Here is a 16,661-nt window from a genome sequence, read left to right as displayed (position 1 = left end):
GGCATTTGCAAACAGCTTCTCCATCTTCCATCTCTAAGTTTCAATCTATGATGATTTTAACCTTTTCCATTTACTCTGGTTTGGATGCTATGCTGATTGTAGGCTGTCGATGCCGCAGCAATACGAGTGCCGTCAATGGCCGGACGGGGCAATCTGAGAACCGAGGTGAGTTTAAATTGCTTAATTTGTCAATCACATGGTTACTGCCTATGGTTCGGTTCGCAAACTTAATGAGCACTCTAACTAAAGCTAAGAATTGTGTATACATAACACATATATTTCTGGATATAATATATATTAGATTATTTTATTGGATACACGGGTGAAAGCGAACTTGATCTATATCACGATTTGGATTAATCGATCAATTAGTTATATGTGAACAATTATGTTAAGAAAAAATAACTATCAATTGATATTGTGGGGGTGAAACGATAGTCCTTTTGAGCAAGGTTAAGAGTTCGGATCTTGATGTTGTAAATGAATTAAATTGAGTTGAAAGATGCCCTTATATTGAACTTCTATAATATTCAATTAAGATTAATCGATCAATTAATCGAACGTAGATGATTGTAACAAAAAAATTAATCCAACTAAACAAAGAAATACATGGATAACATATAAAAGACCAAATTCAAATATGATCTATACAAATTTACTTTAATTTTCCACTTGTGTTAACATTTTATTTTTAATAATTTACAGTTTCAGTACACAGATCAAAAACATGCATAATATACAGTTCCAAGATCTATATAATTGTTTTCTTTATAGATTTTTAGATTGTTTTATAAATTGACAATGAAACATCACTTTCCCTTTCAGTTGCAAGTAAACATCACCCATAACTTGAGATTTTATTTTATTTTACGACAAATAATTAAATTTAAGATGTCATTTTTCCCATTAAAAAACAACTTATACCAAACTACGTTGTCTAAATGATTATATGCCTGTAATATGATTTTCTTTATTATTTGTAATATAAATACTAAACTTGTGCCTAGTAGAAAATTGTGGGCGGAACTAGTAGAAAAATGCGAGATATGATTTATTAATCTGAATATATCTCATATTATCTGAATACATACATGATTTTATTAATCTATTATCCATGTGTATGCCATATTCACTTCAATAAGTGATTTGAATATTTTAATAATTTATTATATGAAGTGACCGATTAATGTTTAATTTTAATAATTTACTTAACATTTAAACTATAATATTTAATATTACTGAAGGAATTAACCATCATTTTTCGTTTGATATAACTCGTTTATATACGATTAACACTTCTTTAGATAAAATGGAAAAAATAAAATATATTGAAATGCTCTTTTATTTTATATATTTTCTTTTATTTAATCATTCATCTTTCCTTTGATTTTTATTTATTTTTTAAAGTATATATTACTTACACCTACCCTTGGTTGGTTGGTACGTATGGAAACCTTTACCTTTCTCCACAATTATTTTCTATTTTCCCACATTTCCCTTCAAATAACGTGAGTGTTTTGATTTTAAAATTAAAATAATATAATAGTTAAAAAGTCTCATATGATATAATATTTTAATATAGTTGTCATATAAAAATATGACATAAATAAAATTATCAAATCGATTAAACCATTTGATACCTAAAATATATATTTTATTTCCTAATAGTTATAATATTTCCTCTTTTAAACACAAAAATACCAAAATAAAATTATTTGTTGTTATTGTTATTATCATTTATTTATAAATTAAAATTGGTTAACCCCCTTTCAGCTTCGCGCAAATCAAAGCCTCACCCTCTCCCAATCCTCTTGCTGTCACACGCACTCAGAGACGACGACGGCGTCGCAGCGATTCTTCGGCTCCGGTTTTCATCGCCGGCGGTATTTTCCGTTATAGTCCCCTTTGAGTCTCCAACTTTGTCCCTCACATTTCCTGTAAGTCAATCTATACTCCTTTCCAATCTATTCTCCGGAAATAAATTAAGAGGACGAAAAGGGAAAAAATTTATGCATGTTGATTCGATTGAGATAATCGATGGGGCACAAGAAGAAAAACGCTGCTCCGCGTTCCAAAAGCCGACTGTGCCGGCGCCGGCGCCGGTGGAGGTTGTTAACGGAGCATGAAGATAATTTGAGTAAATAATACGAAGATCGAGGTAGTGGCCGTTCCGGTTGAATCTGACGGTTCGTCTTCATCGTCTTTGGTTAAGGTTGAGTGCGAGCGAGCCCTAACGGCACTCCGACGTGGCAACCATACGAAAGCGCTTCGGTTGATGAAAGAGTCGTGCACTCGTCACGAGAACTCGGCTCACGCTGCTCTAATCCACCGCGTTCAAGGCACGGTCTGCCTGAAAGTGGCATCCATCATGGATGACCAGAATGTCAAACATCGACATTTCAGGAACGCGATAGATTCAGCCAAAAAAGCTGTAGAACTATCTCCGAACTCCATCGAATTTGCTCATTTTTATGCTAATTTGCTATATGAAGCGGCTAACGATGGAAAAGAGTATGAAGAAGTGATTCAGGAATGCGAGCGCGCTTTGGCAGTTGAGAATCCAGTGGATCCCGCTAAAGAAAGCTTACAAGAAGAAACTCAACAGAAAATACCAACTGCGGAAGCAAGGATTTTGCACGTGCAAAGTGAGCTTAGGTCATTGATACAGAAATCGAATATAGCTTCAATTTCTACTTGGATGAAGAGCTTAGGGAGTGGAGAAGAGAAGTTTAGATTAATTCCGGTTCGGAGAGTACATGAGGATCCAATGGAGGTTCAACTAGTGCAAACGAGAAGGCCTAATGAGATTAAGAAAGCTACAAAAACGCCAGAAGAAAGAGGAAAGAAATTGAGGTTAGAGTTGCTGCTGCTAGGTTGTTGCAGCAGCAGAAATCTGAAGCAGCTTCTTCTTCACCTCTGTTGCAAAGCAAGGGTGATAAGAATGGGATGGATTACCTTTGGGAAGTGTAGGAGGAGGAACTGCTTCTACAGCTGAAAGGAAAGATTGGGTTCGACATTTTGGAATTCAATGAGTATTGGTTGAAGAGATCTCTTAGGATTAGGGTTAGTGATCTCAAGGCATATTTTGGTTTGGTGAAAGATGGATTGGCAAGTGATGTATTATCGGAGGCTTTAGAATTTGCTGAGGTTAAAAAGACTTGGAATTTTGGCTTGTTGTAGGTGTAGTGAAAAGTTTGCGGATTCAGAGTCTCACATGCAGCATGTTGTTCATGAGCATATGGGGAACCTCATACCTAAAATGCAGAACGCTTTGCCACAGAGTATTGATAGTGAGTGGATAGAGATGCTCCATAACTGTTCTTGGAAGCCTTTGGATATTTCTGCTGCAGCTAAAATGATTGGGGACCAGTCTAAATGCCAGACTTCAGAGTTATCAGAGGGATTTTGTCTCAGGGAACTATAATGAGCAGTGTGATGATTGCTTCAAAGATGCATGGCCTGAGAAGGAAATATTTGTGGATAGTTACAATTGTGGTAGTGAGGGCAATGACTATGACAAAGTTTCTAGCATTGAGTGCAGAGGATCCGATGAAAACAAGTGTTCCATGGCATATCCCCTTGCGGATAGTTGGCCACAGTGGACGATGCCGAGCGTGCCAAGTTGCTTGAAAGAATTCATTCTACATTTAACAGCTTATTGGACTAAGTATCTTGCGGTGAGCCATCTTAACAAGGTTATACAGTTCACAATGGATGAGTTGCGGAGTCTGGTTTCTGGTTGTCAGCTTCTGAAGCATGGTGTAGATCGAACTCCCATGTGCATCTGTTTTCTGGGAGCCACACAGCTCAGAAAAATCCTTAAATTCTTGCAGGACTTATCTCATGCTTGTGGCCTGACTAGATATTCTGAGAAGACTGCTCCTGCAGATGATGCAAATGGTGCTACTAAGATTCTTGAGGTTAAAGAGAAGATTGTTCTTAATGAAGATTCTTCTTGTCTCCTCCTAGATGAAAATTTATTATCTGATGCAGCAATAGAAGATTCGGTCCTGGAAAATTCTTGTGGTAGCAATGGAATGAGTTTGTACGGGATGCTGATGCTCTGTTGTCCTGGACCTTTTCAGGCCACTCAAGTGGGGATCAATTGGCATCATGGATACAAATGAAAGAAGAGAAAACACAGCAAGGAGTGGAAATTCTCCAGATTCTGGAGAAGGAGTTTTATCACCTACAGAGTCTCTGTGAAAGAAAATGTGACCATATAAGCTATGAGGAAGCTTTGCAGGCTTAGAGGATCTTTGTCTTGAAGAAGGTAAGAAGAGGGAGACCGCGCTGAATTGCCCATCGAAGCTATGAATCTGTTCTTAGAAAGCGCAGAGAAGAACTCTCAGCTATGTGACTTAGAATCTGGGGAAGATGACTGGAGAGCCAAGGATTATCTGCAACAAGTGGACACCTGCATAGAAGTTGCCATTCAGAGACAGAAGGAACAATTATCAGTAGAGGTCTGCCATCTGCTTTAGGTGCAATTTTCAATATAAAAAATTGATTCTCAACCTGCCATTCTTAATTGTTTCATTTTGTCAAGCAGCTAAGCAAAATTGATGCACAAATTATGCGAAATGTTACTGGGATGCAGCAGATGGAACTCAAACTTGAGCCTGTTTCTGCTCATGATTATCATCAATACTGTTGCCTTTAGTGAAATCATACTTGAGGGTTTGTATGAAGCTGATTGGGTGTGTGTGAATTATGCTCATGATATGCCCTTTATTATTTATTTATCATTTTAAAATTCAGGCACACTTAGAGGACCAGGCCAAAAAGATGCCACTGAGAAATCTGATGCTGTGAGAGAAGCTTTTTGGCAGAGCTTGCACGTGATTCTAAGAAGGGTGCTCGAGGAGGAAGTGATAATTCTAGATATTCACAGGAGAAAATTAAGGATAAGAAAAAGAACAAGAGTTCAGAAAATCCAGGATTCAAAGGTAGGTTTACTTTTTATTTTTAAGATTCAGCTGCTGGTTACTTTGGTTGCATATTCCATGGTGCAGGTTTAATTTTTTCTTACTGTTTCAGGCTTCTGGGGTAAATGAGCTTCATATGCTGAATGATGAGACTGCTGAGAAAGTGTATTTCCCTTCTGTTTTCCATTCTTTTATTCTCATTATCCATTAAGCATTCTTCTCTTTGCATAGTCTAATGTTGATCTGCATTTTTATTCATGTTTTATTGCAGTTCTGTGGTTGTTGCTTCTGATGGTACCATCTAGATTCTGAAGTTTCTGTGAATACTGATGACTTAAAACAGAAAGAAGAGGAATTTAGACGAAAAATAGAACTTGAAGCAGAGGAAAGAAAGCTTGAGGAGACTTTGGAGTATCAAAGACAGATTGAGAATGAGGCTAAACAAAAGCACCTTGGAGCAAATAAAAGAGCTATTCAGGCATATGAAGAGAAAGCGCCCGATGGATTGCATAATGCTTATTTGGATGCTGGTAATCTAGATGTTCAGGTGAGCATTATGTTGTTCTCTTTCCTTTATACATGATGCAATGGGAAGTTGATCAATGCTATCGTTCCGAGACGTGCTTTATGCTGTTAACTCTATGGGTACCATGATCAGATAATCAGAAACTGTATAAACTTTCTTTTCAGCAATATTTGGCAATAAGGAGCATAGTCACAAACATTTGGATAGCGTACCAATGAGCACTGCCAATGGTTCAGCTGTGCCAGTGACTTCTAATGCATCTGGCACTCTTGCAAATTTTATACAAGGTTAGCAACATAACCAGGTTTTTAATTGGCTAGTTTGCCCCATGGTACTCTGGAGAATCTTTTTACATTATATAGGATACCTAATGGCGCAGTCCCGAAAGATGGTTTGCTTCCTAGTGAGCAATGGACAGAAGAAAGGGTAGACAGCATAAGGGTAACAACAAATTTCTTGATGGAAAGGATCAACTCCTGTCATTTGAAAGCCAAAACATTCAAGTTAGAAGCTCTCATAGCAATGTGGAAGAGCAAGTTCGATATGTTGATGGTGGCCCTGGGGAAGGTGGTACAAAGACTTTAAGACAACTGCAAGCTGAGGAAGATGATGAAGAAAGGTTCCAAGCAGACCTTAAGAAGGCCGTTCGCCAAAGCCTGAACATAAAAGAACTTTTCAGTGGATGTTTGGTAAATTTTCTGGGCACCGATTTTCACAGTAGCATCTTTTGAACAGACTTTAAAATGATTTCACTAATGAATTTTTCTTGTTAAAAGAAAATTTCTGTTTAATCTATCTATTTAAGGAATATTTTGCAGTCAATAATGCTTTTCTGCAGTTTTGTGGAGACAGCAATACTTCTTTGCCTGAGTATTTGTTACAAAGGTCAAGTATTGATGGCCTTAATCTGATTGGCTAATGTGCAAAAAAATTTGGACACCAAACTGCCTAGTTAGTTATGCATTTTATTTAGCTTGATAGTTTTGGCTCATGCTAGAGAGTGTTCTGGTATTTGGCGGTCTATTGTGGAGTTGCATGAATATTCTCACATGTATACACACTTCGATATGTGCTGAAATAAGTTTCACTCATATAAAATGGACTTGCAGTTTTTGTAATATATGTATTCCTTACTGTGGTAAGGTTTGGTTGTGTGTTCTTTATAATTGATTGCAGCTTACTGGGAAGCTGTGCACTTAAACATGGTCTTGGTGTTAAGTTCCTAATCTTCAATCGAGTGGATTGACTGACTGCATCAGCAGCTCTCTAACCTTGTGTTTATATCATTTTCAGACACATACCAGCGCGACAGAGATTGCCCTTGTCTTCAAGTTCGAGAACGGTACAAAGGGTACCTTTGGATGTAAAAACCAAGGTGTCTCAGCTAATGAGGTCTCCAGTGAAGGTTTGAATGAAACTGATGTGTTTGGTACAGGTCTGCTGAATGAGTTTGGCGAATACAATTGCTTTCTGAATGTTATTATACAGGTTGGTTTTCTTGTATTGTGATTCATGGTCTCTTTCAGCCCACCGTCCTTGGACTTGGCCTTATATGTAGCCCCTTTCTAATCATTTGCTGCCTTTGGTATTAACTGCAGTCATTGTGGCACTTGAGACAATTTCGTGATGAATTCTTGCGGAAATCAGCATCAAATCATGCTCACGTGGGAGATCCATGTGTTGTCTGTGCACTGTATGAAATTTTCACCGCCCTGAACATTGCATCTAGTGATGTGCGGAGAGAACCTGTTGCCCCTACATCACTTAGATAGCCCTTAGCAACTTGTATCCAGATAGTAACTTTTTTCCAAGAGGTAAGTTCAGTTTTTATTCGATCACCTTTCTAATTGTTAGTATCCCTATCCAATCAATACCCATAATTATGATTTTAGATGGATGTCTATGTTTGAAAGTTCTGACAAAACAGTAGCAATTACAGGCCCAAATGAATGATGCTTCTGAAGTATTGGCTGTAATATTTGATTGCCTTCATCAGTCTTTTACTTCTGGTTCGAGTGTTTCTGATGCTGGTTCTATGGACAGCAACTGCACGGGCTCATGGGATTGTGGGAACAGTACTTGTAGTGCATTCTCTTTTGGAATGGATATTTTGAACGAATGAATTGCTACAGTGTGGTCTGGAGTCCAGACATTTGAATACACTACATTCTTTCATAATATAAATGCCAGTGCACTTCGAACAGTGAAGGTATCGATCCTTTGCAGAAGAAGAAAAAAATCTAGAATTGAACAATTTCTTTCTTGGTTCTCCTAAAAAACTTTTGTTTACCATTCAGGTTATGTGCCGAAAGCTCCTTTGATGAGCTTTTAAATCTTGTAGAGATGAACCATCAGTTAGCTTGTGATCCAGAGGCCGGAGGCTGTGGAAGCTCAACTATGTCCATCACATTCTCTCAAATCCACCGCATGTTTTTCACAACAGGTTGTGCTTGAAGTTACTAAACGAAGTTATGCTTCGTACTCGGTAGTCACGGTTTATACTTTTAATGCTTTTATCATTTTTGGTCTTGCAGTTCTTGGTTGGCAGAATACATGTGAAGGTGCCGATGACATAGCAGCAACACTGTCTGCCTTAAATAATGTCATAGATATTAGTGTGCTTTATCGTGGACTAGATCCCAAAAACAAGCATAACTTAGTCTCAGTGGTACGTATGTGCACTCTATTTCCCTCTCCACCAGCGTATGATTTTTATATTCGAATGAAAGTTTCAAAATGCAGAAATAGGTGTGATTATTGGACAGTTTGTAAGGTTTGATTTTTAACTCTCAGGTTTGCTATTATGGGCAACATTACCATTGTTTCGCCTATAGTCATGATCACGAAAGATGGATTATGTATGATGACAAAACTGTCAAGGTAAGTTTGTTTTCATTACAATGTATTCCATTCCATGTCATGTCATCCAGTACTGTGAACTGTTTTCTGATGTTCAGGTAATTGGTGGATGGGCCGATGTTCTTATGATGTGCGAACGGGGGCACTTGCAACCACAGGTTCTTTTCTTCGAAGCTGTAAACTAAACAAATTTATGTTGAATCTTGTTATATTATTTGATACACCAGATGAGTTTAACATGGGTTTTGGCATTGGATGGCCTAAAAGTGGTGTGAGGTGTTGTTCGTAGTCGCATTGCAGTTTATACTGTAAAATATGCGAAATCGGTTCGTGAGGAAGTTTGAGATTTAGTTAGAAAATCCGAAGTTGTGATATTAAAAAGCGGGGTGGGGGAAGAGAATTTTGGGAATCATTCGAGTTTTTTGTAGGAGAAAGTGAATCATTTTAAGGGAAGAAATGTCGTAACAAAGAATTTTCTTTAAAATTTCGAGTTTAGTTTTTTTTGGTACTATGGAACTTCCCGATAAGGTGGCTCTGGTCGACGGAGGGGAAAAAAAAGCCGAAGAATTAAATGATGGGGTGGCCTTGACTACGGCATATCATTGAATGTAGTGCTGCAAGGATCATTGGTAGGAGGATATATATAGCAATTATAAGCGGGGGAGTTATCAGATTTGGGAACTGTTCTAGATGTTTATTTTTCTTTGTTCGAATATTATCCCCTAATATATATTCTGAAGATGTCTAAGAATGGATTTACATTAGGGTATTCAACTCTTGATATTCCAGCTTACATTAAAATTTTGTTATCATGGTGTTGTTGCTGTATTGAAGTGTGTGTGTATATATGTTGAAATCATCTTTTTATATAGTAATAAGTTTTATAATTTTAATGATTATTTTGTAATAATAAATCTAATGATCATTTATAACATAACGTTGCTCTTAAATTGAGAAAAAAAAATCAACAATCTAAAACAAACAAACAAACAAAAAATTATATGGATGATCAGTATTATCGCAGAAAAAGTAAATATCTCAATTTTCAAACTGGTCCAGGGTATTAACGTTGCACTTTAACAATCAGTTAGGTTGTGGTACATGATATTTAACGTATCATTATTTAAACCGGTCAATATCCCGCAAGAAAGATGATTGATTGTTGAGAATTTCATGTACTGATTTGAGGAGTTTTTACTAGTTTAGGTACAAAAATGATCAACAAAAGCTTTTAAGTACAAAAATTGTAAAGTTCAAGGACCAATTGGTAGATCAATAACGATGGGTAAATTGCAAAAGTGGTCACTAAGCTATTAAAATGATTTTTTGCCATTAACTTTTTAGGGGTTATAAAATGATTATTAAACTTATTAAATTATTACAAAATGGTCATTAAATTTTATCAAACTAGTACAATCATTAAAGCTTATCAAAGTGTTATAAAATGATCCTCAAAATTTATGCAATGATTATTTTATAACAATTAATAAGTATAATGATCATTTTCTAACTTTCAAAATTTTAGTGATAAAAAAGTTATTTCAATGCCCATTTGTGTATTTTACTCAAATAATTATAGATTTGAAACATGTAGTAGTAATATAGGTAAAACTTTGGTACAACGGTTAATGCAAAGACCAAAGCAAAGGCTAAGGCAACCCCTTGAAATTAGTAAAACTCTCTCCCTGGATTCCTCAATATTTGTCCCCTAACACTTGGAAATCTCTGGAAGCTTCCCTAAATCAATACGCCTTTCATCTTCTCTCTGTTTTACTCAGTCATGTCTTCACCCAGCAAATCCGCTCATATCAGACCTTTTCAGGTCAAACCCCCTTTCAGTTTCAACAACCTAATCCTCAGTTCTTTCCCATTTCATCAATGGCTTCTCCTCCATCTTAATTGTTATTATGCGATCATGACTCTCAAGGGTGGCGCCGCCAGTGCCTGCGCCGCATGCAAGTACCAACGGCGGAAGTGCATCTCCGAATGTCTCCTCGCTCCGTATTTCCCGGCCGACCAAACCAAAGTTTTCCAGAACGCACACAAACTCCCGAATGTCTCCTCGCTCCGTATTTCCCGGCCGACCAAACCAAAATTTTCCAGAACGCACACAAACTGTTCGGCGTAAGTAACATCCTTAATATTCTTAGGAGTTTGGACCCCTCGCAGCACGCCGAGGCCATGCGATCGATTAAATACCAAGCCAAAGTTCGAGATAGGTTCCCCGTGTACGGTTGTTTGGGCGTGATAAATCAGCTTAATTATCAAATTCAGCTGCTCGAAGAAGAGTTCCACGCCGTGCTCGCGCAGCTCGAGATGTGCAGGCAATATCATCTGCATCATCGGGTTTCCTCTATGCCGACGATGTGGCCTCGCAGTTAGAACGGCATGTCGATGCAGAATTCGTATCGTGACAGTAATAATTCCTTGTGGGTTCAACACCCTCATCCTCTTGCCAATGGCAGCAGCAATGAGAACGATCATTTTAATGGCGATTCAATCTCAACTGCTGGTTCCTAATTCAGAACCATTAGTTATGCAACAAGAAGTTGTTCATGATTACGATGAGATTCATCCTTTCTTCGATACTATCGACGACAGACAATCTTATATCGATACCAAAGAAGCTCACGAGCATTCATTTATCGAACATGATTAATTTGTGATTTTGATGGTGCAGCAGTTGTGAAGGATCAGGAAAAGAGAGACAACACAAACAATTGAACGTGTTGCAGAGAATGAATTGAAGAGTGCTGCTGCTTGCTTCGGTCTCACCAGTGTCAACTGATGAAAACAACTTACATTCTTTTATTTTTACTCTTTTTTTCCTCCTATAAATTAGATATATCAATTTATTTTCATAATATTGAGCTTTTTTTTTTCATTTTTGCGCTTGAAATAAGAGGTTACAATTTTTTTAGTTAAAAAAGGTTGAGAACAAAAAAAAAATCTACGGATTTTGGGGGGAAAAGTACTGCAAAATGAATTTTTGAAGAAAAAATAAATCTATCTTTATTGTAAATAATTAATTTATATGTCATTGGTAATTTTTTATATCCATTCACCTACAGAATATAAGAATTTGTTTATTACACGTAAGATTTTTATATCCATTCATTATACGATGAGATGATGTTACATAAATAGCAACATCTACTATATTAAATATTAACGAATTATATTTTTTACCTATTAATATATTTACTTGTAACATTTTCTCGGTGAGGATCATCGGGTATATTTACGACAAGGTGACGGCCGGCGAAAATAAATCTTGCTACGGTACTCGGCGTTTCATGCTTTCGTTTTTCATCATGGCATTGGTTGATTTCGTCGGATCCCTAGTCGCGTTCGCGTTGTTCATCAGGACAAGAAAGTTTTATGGCCAGATTGTGCTTCAAAGAGTAGATCACTCTTCATGATCATGTCATGAACTTCAATATTACACAGTGCTTTGTGCTTGTTTCATGAGATAATTTGATTTTCCCTTCAATTATTTATGTTTATAAAAACAAATTACTTTAGTTATCTTTACATTAAATAAATATAATGTTTATATACAATAAGTGTAACGTAAAATAATGTCATATTGACAATAAAATCAACGTTTATGAAAATTAAAATTAATTAAAAACTAATACATAGATTATGTTTCCAATTAATTATGAAATTGTGATAAGAACATTATAGTCCTAATGAGATTAGGTTCAATTTGTATTAAAATGGTTGTCCCTGTTCCCATATGTAATGGGGTAAGGGGGAGATAAGATAGTAGTAGGCTGCCCCCAACACTAGGTTAAGAGTAGCTTCCGTAGGAGCCTCCAAATTATGAAATACCCTCTATGGGACTCGATCACGACCTCAAGGTTAAGAACCTTGTGCTACCAACTGAGCTAGATGGTCATTTCTTCAATTGTATTAAAAGAGAACCATAAATTCTAATATATATGAAAGATAAAGAAAAATCTTCATTATAATGAATTATTTTTTTGATATAATCACAAATACTGACTAATTGAATGATTAATTCAAATAAAGTAACAAATATTATAAAATAGTATTTAATATTTACTTAATTTATAATATTAATATTCACACAATTTATTAAGACCGATTGATAATATAATCCTAGTTTAATAACTCCAAATATCACCGCCGACTTTTAAAACGAGTTGTCCGACTGAGCTTGGGCTTTGGTTAAAAATGTGTAAAATTTCATGGCCCAAATATTATTTTCCAAAGAAAAACCTTGGCCCAAGGATAAAACGGAATTGCATACAGATAATAAAACATCGAATAAAGATTATAAATACTCACTTCTCCCAACACCAATGAGAGATTTGCATTGCCGATCGTCGTTATAATTCTTTTTTTCTTTTGTTTTTCCCTCTCGGTCTACTGAAACTGAAGGACGTACTTGCGATTTGATAACCATAAAAAAATTCAGAAAAAAAACCCTAAAGAATTTGAGAAAATTGGCAGAAGAAGTTTGAAGAGGAAGAGAAGATGAAGACGACAAAGGGAGGCAAAGTGATGAACCCTACGGACTCCTATCGCAAGGAGCTCCGTAAGAAAGAACTGAAACGGGTAAAAAGTTCCTACTCCGTTCCGTTTATTTTTAGGTGGCTTCACTGTTAATATTCGTCTTAATAAGCTTTTGAAGCTTCACAAAAGATTAAAAACGTGATAAGTTGCATAATTCTCCATTTGGAACCGAATTGTAAATATAAGTGTTTCAGCTTGCAATATTTGTATATTTTTATGTTTTTATAGTTTTTAACGTGCTTATTCCAACAGAACAAGAAGGAAAGGAAGAAGGTGAGAGAGGTAGGGATTCTGAAGAAGGATCCGCATGCAATCAAGGAGCAGATTGACAAGTTAGAAATGATGAGTAAGTCGTTCTATTATTATGATGTTTCATGTTGATATTTTGATTTGATGATTTAGTATCTTTTAGATGCAAATTAGCACTTTATTGAAATGAGCAGAGCTTATTGGTGATTGTTTTGCTTTGCAATTAGAAAATTTTATTTGGAATGTACCTAATTTTCCCCTTTGATCAGGAAATCTTAGGACTAACGTAGAGGACTAAACAAACCTTAATTGCTAGCTTGATTTTGTACTCTATTTTTGCTTTCCTTTTGACGAGGTTTCTGTAACTATCTTTGTGGCATTTAGTCATTTTCTTGAGCTTGGAATTAACCATTTCTTAACTACTGTGAAGAACATAGTTTTCAAAACAAGTTGAGAAAATATCAGTTTCTTTAGGTTTCCATTTTTTTATTTTTTTTAAGTCGAGTTTGGATATTTTGCTGTACATCTTCCTTTGATGAAATTATTATTATATTGGATGCAGCATAAAGATGGAAAACAATTTGTTTTCCCTTTTCCTAGATGGCAATCTCAATGAAAATATGTTTATCTTTTACATTACAATATTGACTTAACAACTACCTACGCAAGTTTTCTTCTCTCTTTTCTTTCTTCCTTCCATTCTATTTATTTGAAGAAAGGCGGAATTGGGTATTGTAAGTGGTTTGAAAAATGTATTCCTGTACTTAGCCCTTTTGCCTCCGTAGTTTCACCTTGTTCTCACTAGTATATTTGGTCATTTCTTTAGTAAATTTAATTTTTTAATTTACTGTCTGACGGACTGCCATTTATATTGAATTTTTGTTTAGTTATATTACAGAGGCTGAAGGTGCTTTAGACAAAGCAAGAAAACACAAGAAGAGACAACTTGAAGACACTTAACCTTGTCTTAAAGAAGAGAAAGGTAATAATTTAAATTATTAATGACTTTAACCTTTTTCTGAAGAAATAATTACCGGCTTTTCATTTTTTCTTCTTGTTATTAGAATTAGTTGTTTGCACGAGATAACCATACTATTCATTACTCCCTTGCACAGGAATATGAAGACAAGATGAAGGAGAAGGGTGAGACCCCTGTTATGTTCAGGTAAATAGACAATTCTCTTTATGACATGTTCCTTTATGCTTCTGTCGTATCATATTCAAAAGTTCTCATTTACCAATTTATCGCTGCTACAGTCACTTGGGACCTCCTCAGAGAAGGACAACTGCGGAAGAAGATGAGAGAGCGAAGCATCCTAAACCTGAAGTATGATCTGAATCAGACGGTTTACTTATACTTTTATATTTTGACGCCTGCTTTCTTGGAGTGGAATTTTTACTATTCTTTTTTCTCCTTATCTGCAGGACTCTGTTTATTATCATCCTACTCTGAATCCCACAGGGGCTCCACCACCTGGAAAACCACCTATGTATAAATCATCAATAGGTATAGTAACTTCCTCTTTGATTTGTTTTCTTCTGTAACACAGTTCTCTTTCCTGCGCTTCTGACTTAAATAATTAAGCTGGTTTTACACACACACACACACTGTCTCTCTCCCATGCCTTTATTCTGCTTTTGTTTTGGCCTTCAGGACCTAGAATTCCCTTGTCTGGTGCTTCATCTTCACAGACTGACTCAGAGGATACTTCTGCAGCTATACCACCTCCACCTCCTTTGCCAGATACCATTGAATCGAACACGGGAGACGTATCTGTTGCACCTGCTTCTTTGCCTCTACCACCCCCACCTCCAATGCCACCTAAGCCTGCCATGGGAAACTTGGGCATTCCGTTGCCTCCTCCCCCTGGTCCACCACCACCACCTGGTTCCCCACCTAAAGAGCAAGTTACAGTTCGCCCTCCACTACCTCCACCTCCTCCCCTTCCACAGTCTATGCTGCCACCTCCCCCGGGCACTAGTGGAAATGAAGGGGACAAAATATCTTTACCATCAGATGACTCAACCTCCAACGAACCGTCTCAGGTAAGCTCTTCTTCTTCATGCTCTCTGGATATGCTTTCTGCCTTGAAAATGTATCAATGGATTTAGCTTATTTCGAGTGATCGAAGTTAGGAACTCCAAAGTTCTTTATTCCATAAAGATCTTAGGTTGGTCCAAATGCAGGGAACAAATAATTTCGTAGTAGTTCAGAATTAGTTGCTTGCTTCAAAGTGTTAATCTCTCTGTGTTTGTCATTAGGTGCCTACTGGAATGCCCCCTAAATTGGCAATTAACCAGTCTGAAGGTGGTTCATCAGAATCTGATGCTAATCACCATCCAACGATGAAAGAGGTTCCTAAAATGGTTCCACCACCCCCACCGCCTCCCAGGCAACAACCTCCGGTGCCTGGACCTTCCATGGTCCCAGTTCTACAGCCTGATGTATTACCACCTGGAATATCACGATTCCCTCCAGTAGCACTTCCAGACATGCAGGCACCTTTGTCTGCTAGTAGACTTCCTGGTCGAGCTCCTCCTGGAATAATGGTCCCCTTGATGCACAGACCACCTTTGGGCCCTCCACCAGGACCTCCACCAATGATGAGACCACCACTTCCGCCCGGTCCTCCCCCTACTGCAATAGATGATTATAATTCTGCACATCGACCACCCTTACAACAGAAACCATCATACGTTAAATCTGCTGCACCTACTGTTATTAAGCGACCACTGGCTCAGCACCAGCCGGAACTTACGGCTATGGTAAGTCTACTTCCCATTGCTAGTTTTATGGTGCTTTGATATTTATATGTGGACATGATATATTGCCGTAACTCTAGAAAATGACTGCCTGAGTATGTGTTGGTTTTAGGTCCCTGCATCAGTTAGAGTAAGGAGGGAGATTGCTGCCCCAAAAGCAAAACAAAAGCCTTCAATCTCAACCATGACAACAGCGGCAGCCAAGACTCTAGCTCCTACCATTGTGAAGCAAGAATACACCTGCACATCTTCAGCTCCAAAGGCACCGAGTATTGATGACTCGTACACCGCATTTTTGGAAGATATGAAAGCACTCGGTGCACTCGATAGCTGATACTTGCTATAACTGTTGAGATGTCGAGGAAAAGTGGCTCCGGCACAATCAGAATGAAGCATGTACAAACCATATTTGGGTGCCGGCGTTACCATGTTGCTGTGTTGTCAAGGGACACACTTCATGTTGTGTCGTGTTGCAGTTTTTTCTCATGTCAGATTTTCTGATCTTCCTAGTTCACGAGATTGTATGATTCATGGCAAATTCTTTTTCTCAAGTGAAGGTTAAAATATATCGGATGAACTTCCATTTTTTGTTTGGAGATTGTAGTTTTTTACTTTTGTTTACCCCTTTAGGGCACATACTGATTGAAACTAATCAACTGTTCCCATGTTAACTTACTATAATTTGATAAAACAGTTCAGGAGACCCTCATCTTCATTTTTTTTCTCGTCGGGAAGGTTTTGCTCTCGGGTTAGAGATCTGATTTGATTCGACTTCCGATATATCGTATTAA

The 16,661-nt window shown here is 37.2% G+C and overlaps 2 pseudogenes; both read left to right on the top strand.

Annotated features, from left to right (window-relative positions):
• Positions 1 to 50: 50 nt before the first annotated feature.
• Positions 51 to 8,621, top strand: LOC120135767 (annotated as a pseudogene).
• Positions 8,622 to 12,661: 4,040 nt separating this feature from the next.
• On the top strand, positions 12,662 to 16,573 carry LOC120135799 (annotated as a pseudogene).
• The last annotated feature ends 88 nt before the right edge of the window (positions 16,574 to 16,661 follow it).

Source organism: Hibiscus syriacus, unplaced genomic scaffold (genome assembly GCF_006381635.1).
Source record: "Hibiscus syriacus cultivar Baekdansim isolate YM2019G1 unplaced genomic scaffold, ASM638163v2 tig00110616_pilon, whole genome shotgun sequence".
Classification (NCBI taxonomy): Eukaryota; Viridiplantae; Streptophyta; class Magnoliopsida; order Malvales; family Malvaceae; genus Hibiscus; species Hibiscus syriacus.
Note: the sequence above shows the minus strand (reverse complement) of the source record. Positions and strands in the feature narration are given on the sequence as shown.